The 6535-nt window shown below is 48.1% G+C and overlaps 1 long non-coding RNA gene across 3 annotated transcripts; it reads right to left on the bottom strand.

Annotated features, from left to right (window-relative positions):
- Positions 1–509: 509 nt before the first annotated feature.
- LOC119258759 (uncharacterized) lies at positions 510–6286 on the bottom strand. 3 transcript variants are annotated; one of them, XR_008554179.1, is made up of 5 exons: positions 6227–6286; positions 4736–4897; positions 1693–1917; positions 1562–1606; positions 510–772 (listed from the first exon to the last, which is right to left on the bottom strand). It is a non-coding gene; the product is annotated as an uncharacterized LOC119258759 (long non-coding RNA). The 3 variants fall into 3 exon arrangements; XR_008554180.1 differs by lacking the exon at positions 1562–1606 and having other exon boundaries at positions 6227–6285; XR_005128322.2 differs by lacking the exons at positions 1562–1606; positions 1693–1917 and having other exon boundaries at positions 6227–6283.
- Positions 6287–6535: the final 249 nt, after the last annotated feature.

Here is a 6535-nt window from a genome sequence, read left to right as displayed (position 1 = left end):
CAGCAGCACACACAGAGCTCAGGACTCAGTCCCTGCAGTTTCTGGTTCAACAGGGCCAAGATGGAGCTCTGTGTACATGAAAGACACACTCCATGGTGACAAGCTCCAGGTGCACAGCCTCCTGTGGGAACCAGCAGTCATGTCAAGTGCTATGGCTCCACCCACTCACAATGTGACTTTCAGTACTGGAGGTGGATGCTAAGTTACCACATTTTATCACATAGTCCAACTTATTTAATTATCCTGGTGTATTTGAGGAACAGTGCAGTATAGGAAAGACCATGTGTGTTTTGAAGCCAGAATAATCTGGGTTTGCACTTTGGCCCTTTCCAGTAGACACTGCCTAACACTAGGAAACATCTAACCTCCGAGCTCTTGGACTTGGCCAACAAGGCTAGGAGAGGTCTGGAGCTACTGCAGGCAAAACACAAGACAAACTATGTGCGACATAGGAAGGCTCAGTAGGTTGTGGCTGTTGTTATTTATCAAGGCAGACACAACACCACTTGTTCACCATTTTATTATTTTCAATGCTAGCATGTAACAGGTGTAGCATGTAACAGCTGTGATTCAAGTCAACTCAGTAGAAGATCACTGGAGAAAGGGTGATTTCCAGGCAGACCAGAGACTCGGAAGCAGCTCTGCTCTCCTAGAGAGACTCCCAGGAAAGCTACCTGCCAGGCTCTTAGAGGACTTTTAATGACAACCATCTCCTATGATTACAGCAGCACATGGCCCCTGGTTGTGAGAAATTGGTACTCAGTCACAGCGTCTAGACATTAGAGAGGAAAACACAGTGAATACCATTTTGCTCACCTCCTGCTTAGGAACTGGGTTCGGGGGCACTGAACGCATCTTGGAAACTTAGCTTTAAAAAAAAAAAAAAAAACTCCAAGGACTGTGTCATGATACTGGATATAGAGTATTAGGAGAGTATTAGAGCTATAGGAGACCTCAGGGACTATCTATTATTACTTCATTCATGAATTTATGCATCTGACACATTTGACTCCCAATAATTTAGCATCTACCATAAACCAGGTAACTGTGCTAGTCACGTTCGGTCTGTAATCTCTGAGCCTTCAGCAACCATCAAAAGAGATCTAGTTTCTGTTTCACATTCCACTGCAATTTGGAGTTTAAGGAAACTGCTTGGGGGCATCATTCACTGAGGATGGAGTGGGTTTGAGGTCTGGAGGCAAAACTGGAACACCAAAGAAAGAACACTGGAGAAAGGGTGATTTCCATAAACTCTTGCTCGACTCCATTAAGTATCTTCGTGCCAGAACTCTGCAGTCTGCGCCCGCCAAATGAGACAGTGAGGTAACTAGCAAGACTTGCCCAGGAGAAGCTCTTGATCTGGATCTGCCCCTGGAGAGCTGGGGGACTTGGGTCAGCCCCTATATAAGCTGCCTTGGCTGTAGGGTTTTCAAGGAAGTGGGCCCCCAACCCCCAGAACTAAGGCAGTGGAATCTAAAGGCTACCAGGAGCCTAGGGGTGTGCTATTGGCCCTCACTGGAGGTCCCTTCTTGCTCTCAATAAAATATTACTTTTTATTTACCTTTTATGCATTTTATTGTTGTTACTTCTGCCAGAGGAACAAACTCTGAGGAGCAAACTCTGAGTCAGTGAATCGTGTCCTGAATGGACCCACCCCCACTTCTACCCCAAGGACTACAACTCCCAGCATACCATGAACCTAGCTGCCCGAGTGGGGCGAGGAAGTCCAGGGAAGAAAGGATGCACTTCAACAGCCACGCCAGGTTTAAAACTGAAGAGGTATGTGTGTGCTCTCAACTTCTTGATTTTTCTGGCTTCAAACTGCACCCTAGTATCTTAAGTCAGATGGTGTTACTGGCAGGATGGACTTGTTGGCTAATTAATCTTCTCTCTCTGATTTCTCTCTTCTCCTGCGTCCTGTGAAGAGGCCATTTTCCTCTCTGCATGTCTCCTTTGAGCTCTTGTCCTGAGTTCTTAAACACACTGGGCAGGACTCACAACCCAGGTCACCCCATTCCCCCAGGGGTCCCCTGTAACATTTCCACAGTCCATTGCCTCAGATGTGAAACACACCCTTTGTTTCTTTGAAATTTTCCCCTTGAAAGACCATGGGCAGGAAGTATGATTTGCACGTGTAACAGATATGGCAGATTCTTCTCTGCAACCTAGAGTTTTTTAGCTCTCCACCCCTGGCCGCGCCCCCTGCATGGTAACTGAAAAATAAAATGTGAAGAACAATTGGACACAGGGTTCATTAGATAATCAAAGTGAGGACCAAACTCAGGAAGCAGCCCCGCAGATTTTATTCTGTGAGAACTGCTCTGAGTAAGAAGAAGTTGGAATTTAGTTTATATAGCCAGAAACAGTGATTCATCAAAACCAAGAAACATAACTATTATTAATAGGAGGGGCTCTGGCTCTATATTGCCTGGATCCAAACATGGTGCCAGAGAAAGGTGACCCAGGGTGCAGTCTCTTCCCCTCCAAAGAATACCCCCCAGAAATGCAAAGACTGGACGCCCTCGGTTAAATCGTTCTTATCTGAACAGACTGATTCAGACATCTGGGCAGTAGAATTTGGGGTACAAGATGGAGCTGTGAAGAGTGCGTGTTAGTTTGCCCTCCAGACGAGGACAGGATCCCCTAAAAAATTTACATGCTGCGTTGGATCTAGAATTTGGCGGGGAAGTCCTTCAGCACCCTGAAGTCCCCCCAAAGTGAAAATTCAGGGAGACCCCTGAATCTTTCTGCACGGGGGGCTTGGTGCTGAGGGTGGAATGAAGAGTAGAGGCTGAGAGGGGGCAGAGGCCCGCTTGGAGGGCCTCAAATATCCAAGCTTGACTCCCCCCCTAAAAAGCACAGAGCCACAGGGGTCCCACGCAGTGACCCTGCTCCCCAGCCCTGGAGGGTCACTCTGGAGTCCACAGCAGGCAGGCCCCGCCCTCCGCGGGATGCGCCTGCAGCAGGCCGGCTTCAGGGGCCTCCTCGGCCGGGCCATGAGGACTCCGGAGGCGGGCACCGAACACCCAGAGGGCAACACAGTCAAAGGTAAGGCGGGTTGCAACTCAAGGCCCAGGTCTGGGGGGGTCTGCGGAGAGATGTTTTACGCAGGGAGTCTTGCTGTCCACTCTCCCAAAGGGACACATCGCCCCCGGGGATCCCGCACCCTGCGCTCTGGCTCTTTCTGTGGGTGCTTCTTCACCCCATTGCTGCAGCCCCGCAGGCCCCAGGCCACGTCTGCGACCCCACCTTCCTCCCCTCTCAGGCCGGGCCCGCGGGGTGAGGCGCCCCATCTGTGTCACTTGGGCCTCTGCAGGCCGAACAGCCGGCTCCTGTCTCCAGGTTTAATGAGGAAAGCCACGTCAGGAAGGCTGGGGCCTGGGGCTGGGGTTTTATGGAGGTTCTGGGCCAAATGGCTTAGCAGGAATTCAACCAGCACTGCCCCCTCCCCCGGGAGCTGCAAAATGGAAACAGCACCAGTGAACAGGAGAGCAATTTCCCCAGCAGGAGACAGGGAGCTTTTAATGAGCTGCACTGAGCCTGCCCAGTTCCTCCCTGGCCCCCCAGTCTGGCTAATTAGATGGCCGGCTGGGCCGCCAGGGCCGGTGATGGCCCAGAGGCAGCAGAGGCTGGGAGGCCGGGGCTGGGGGCAGAGCTGAGTCTGAGCCGGTGGCAGCGATGAGTCACCTAGATGGGACCTGGCAGAGGGAAGTCTGCGCTTCCTTTGCAGCCTCTTCTCCTTCCTCCTTCCTTCCTCAAGTCATGCCTCAAGCCCCCTGTGCAGAGTTTCGAGTTTTTCAAAGAAGGGAGGAGCAGTCCAATGAAGCGCGCAGATTTCCTTGGAGGACCAGGGGAAATACCATCCCACGTGTTACCCATTCCCGTGTCCCTCCTTCTCAAAACTCATTGACCTAGTTAGAGTCTGCGCTAGAGTTCAGGATACAGAGTGACCTTGTTTCACACTCAGGAGAGAGAAAACCCAAGTCCAGAGAGAATGATGACATTATTAGGAAGGTGACCGCGTGCGGGCTGCAGAGACAGGCTGACGCGCCGAGGTGAAGTGGAGGTTGGTGAGGAGGAGGGCGATGGACTGGGTTTTAGACAATAGATTGGTTTTTTATTAAACATCATAACCCAAATCAAAATTGCAAGATCAGTGAGAATTAGTGAATCCAAAGGACGGAAAGGACATGTCATAGAATTGGAATGATGTGAGCCAAGGCTCCATGTTTGAAAATCTGCTGCGTGTGAGGAACTGTGGGGGTGTCAGAATGACCGGGTGGAGGGTTGCTGACCTGAGGCCCAGGTGAGCGCCGTCTCCACATCCTGCTCTCACCATCACCAAGGGCTTGGGAGAGGAAGGACCTGCTTACTCCTCACCCGGCAGCCACGCTGGCAACAGGGCCGCTGCAGGGCACTGGCCCAGCCTCACATCACAAGCACAGACACCTGTTCTCACACCTGCGCAGGCAAACACGCCGTGCACACACCACACACATGCACGCACGTGCATATTTGTGACACATCAACAGACCGACACTGGCTGGAGCAAGATGAAATCATCAAAAACTGCCATGAACCAAAGCGCAGAGCCCGAGAAAGCGTGCTAGCATACATTACAAACTTGGTAAATGTTTTAGGGTTTGGATCTAACATTAATTCTCTACCATAATGAGACCAGCAAATTGAAATGTTTTGAAGTGGTGATTGCATTGAAACTTATATTTAAAAATACCTGTGTTTTTTCTCTGTATTTGTTGATGGACTAGAGGGTGAGAAAGCAGAGATAAAAAGGCATCAGCCACCGAGCCTGGTGACAGACAATCCTCCAAACAAATAAGCCAATACGGGTTAGAATTGCCGTCACTGATGCTTAGAATTGCCGTCACTGATGCTTCTGGAAGAAATAATGGAAGAGGGAGTTGGCAGCCTTAACCTGAAGTCCAAGGGTTTTGGGAGAGAAAGAGTAAGTGGAGCGAGTTTTGAAAGGTGACCTAGTGCTCCATGGAGGCTGTCAACACACACAGTAGTGCAACACATACACACAGGTGAGCACACGGGAGTGCACACACGGAGGAGTGCACACACTTAGGTGCACACAGGAGTGCACACACATACACAAAGGTGCATACACGCAGGAATGCACACACAAAGGAACACACACAGGAGTGCACGCGCGTGCACATAGGACACACACACAGAAGCATGCACACACAGAGGAGTGTGCACACATACAGGTGCACACACTGGTGCACACACACAGGGATTCACACATACAGATGCAGACTGCACTGATTTATGACTTAATATGCATGGACTGTACTTTTAACAAATAAAAGTATCTCTAAATGAATTAGTTTCTCTGGAGATGTGCAAGAGTTATGCCAGAGAAAATATTGGATATGTAATGCTTGATTCAATGTAATTGATTCACTCAACAAACAATATTCATTGACATTTTCTGATTTCACACTCCCCAGCTAATTAGAGTTTCTCCTAGACTTGGGCAAGAGAAGTGTTGCTGTAACATAGAACAATAATTTCCATTTGTCTCTTCTTAATGATTCCATTTTGGATTCATTGTCTTTAAAAGGAAAAAGAAATGGACTTGTATTTGCAAGAGTTGGGTTTCTATCTGTTTCTGATTGTGTTTCACTGGATAATTACCTGAGACTCAGTTTCCTACCTATGAGACGGGAAGAAAAATTAAATTAATAAAATATTAAAGATAAGAAAAGGTGCCAGCCACATAGCTGGAGGTGGATGCAATGGTGGAGCAATTTTGACCCCCATGTTAATACAACCTGCTGGGGACCAAGTGACTTTTACTATTTCCAGATATCAAATCCACAAATTACTTTATAGTTATGAAGATTTACTGTTTAAGAATATTCAGAACAGTGTGTTCATTCTCTGACATTAAATGAATACCAAAATGTGGAGTCTCATATCCATTTTTGGGTCTTAACACTTTGAAGTGAGGCATGAGAACATAGAGTTTCAAATATAATTTGGCTGAATCTTGGGTCCAGAGTTTAATAACTATGTAGGCTTGGACAAGTCAGTGAGCTTGTCAGGTCTTGTACTCTCTTAAATATGTGATAAATGGTAGAATTAATGGGAAATCAAATTAGTGATTAGAAATGTATAGTAGCTATTACAACAGTAGTCACTATATTTGCATCAATTTTCCTGATCTTTAAGTAAAGAAATGAGAAGCTCATACCTTTACACTACCTGCATAGGGCAGGTCCTTCTCCAGGGCTTCACATTCTAGAATCTTCTCTCTGGTTCTCAAGCAACAATTCCCCCAAAGGGGCAAGGAATCTCTACCTTACCTTCCATCCTTTATTTAAGAAACTATGGCCACCTTACCCAAGTTGCCCAGAGCTCTCTTCTAGGGCTGTCACCAGTGTCTTCCCTGGCTCACATGGCCACAGAATGGCTGTACCCACTGGTGAGGTTGTCCTTGGATGTCATGAATAGTCAAGAGTTGGCAGTTGGAAGACAGTGTGGACTGGACACGGGTTGGATG

The sequence above is a fragment of the Talpa occidentalis genome, unplaced genomic scaffold, assembly GCF_014898055.3.
Source record: "Talpa occidentalis isolate TD23 unplaced genomic scaffold, MPIMG_talOcc4v2.1 talOcc4.5, whole genome shotgun sequence".
In the NCBI taxonomy this organism is placed as follows: Eukaryota; Metazoa; Chordata; class Mammalia; order Eulipotyphla; family Talpidae; genus Talpa; species Talpa occidentalis.
The sequence above is the reverse complement of the archived record's forward strand: the minus strand, read 5'-3'. Positions and strand labels throughout refer to the sequence as shown.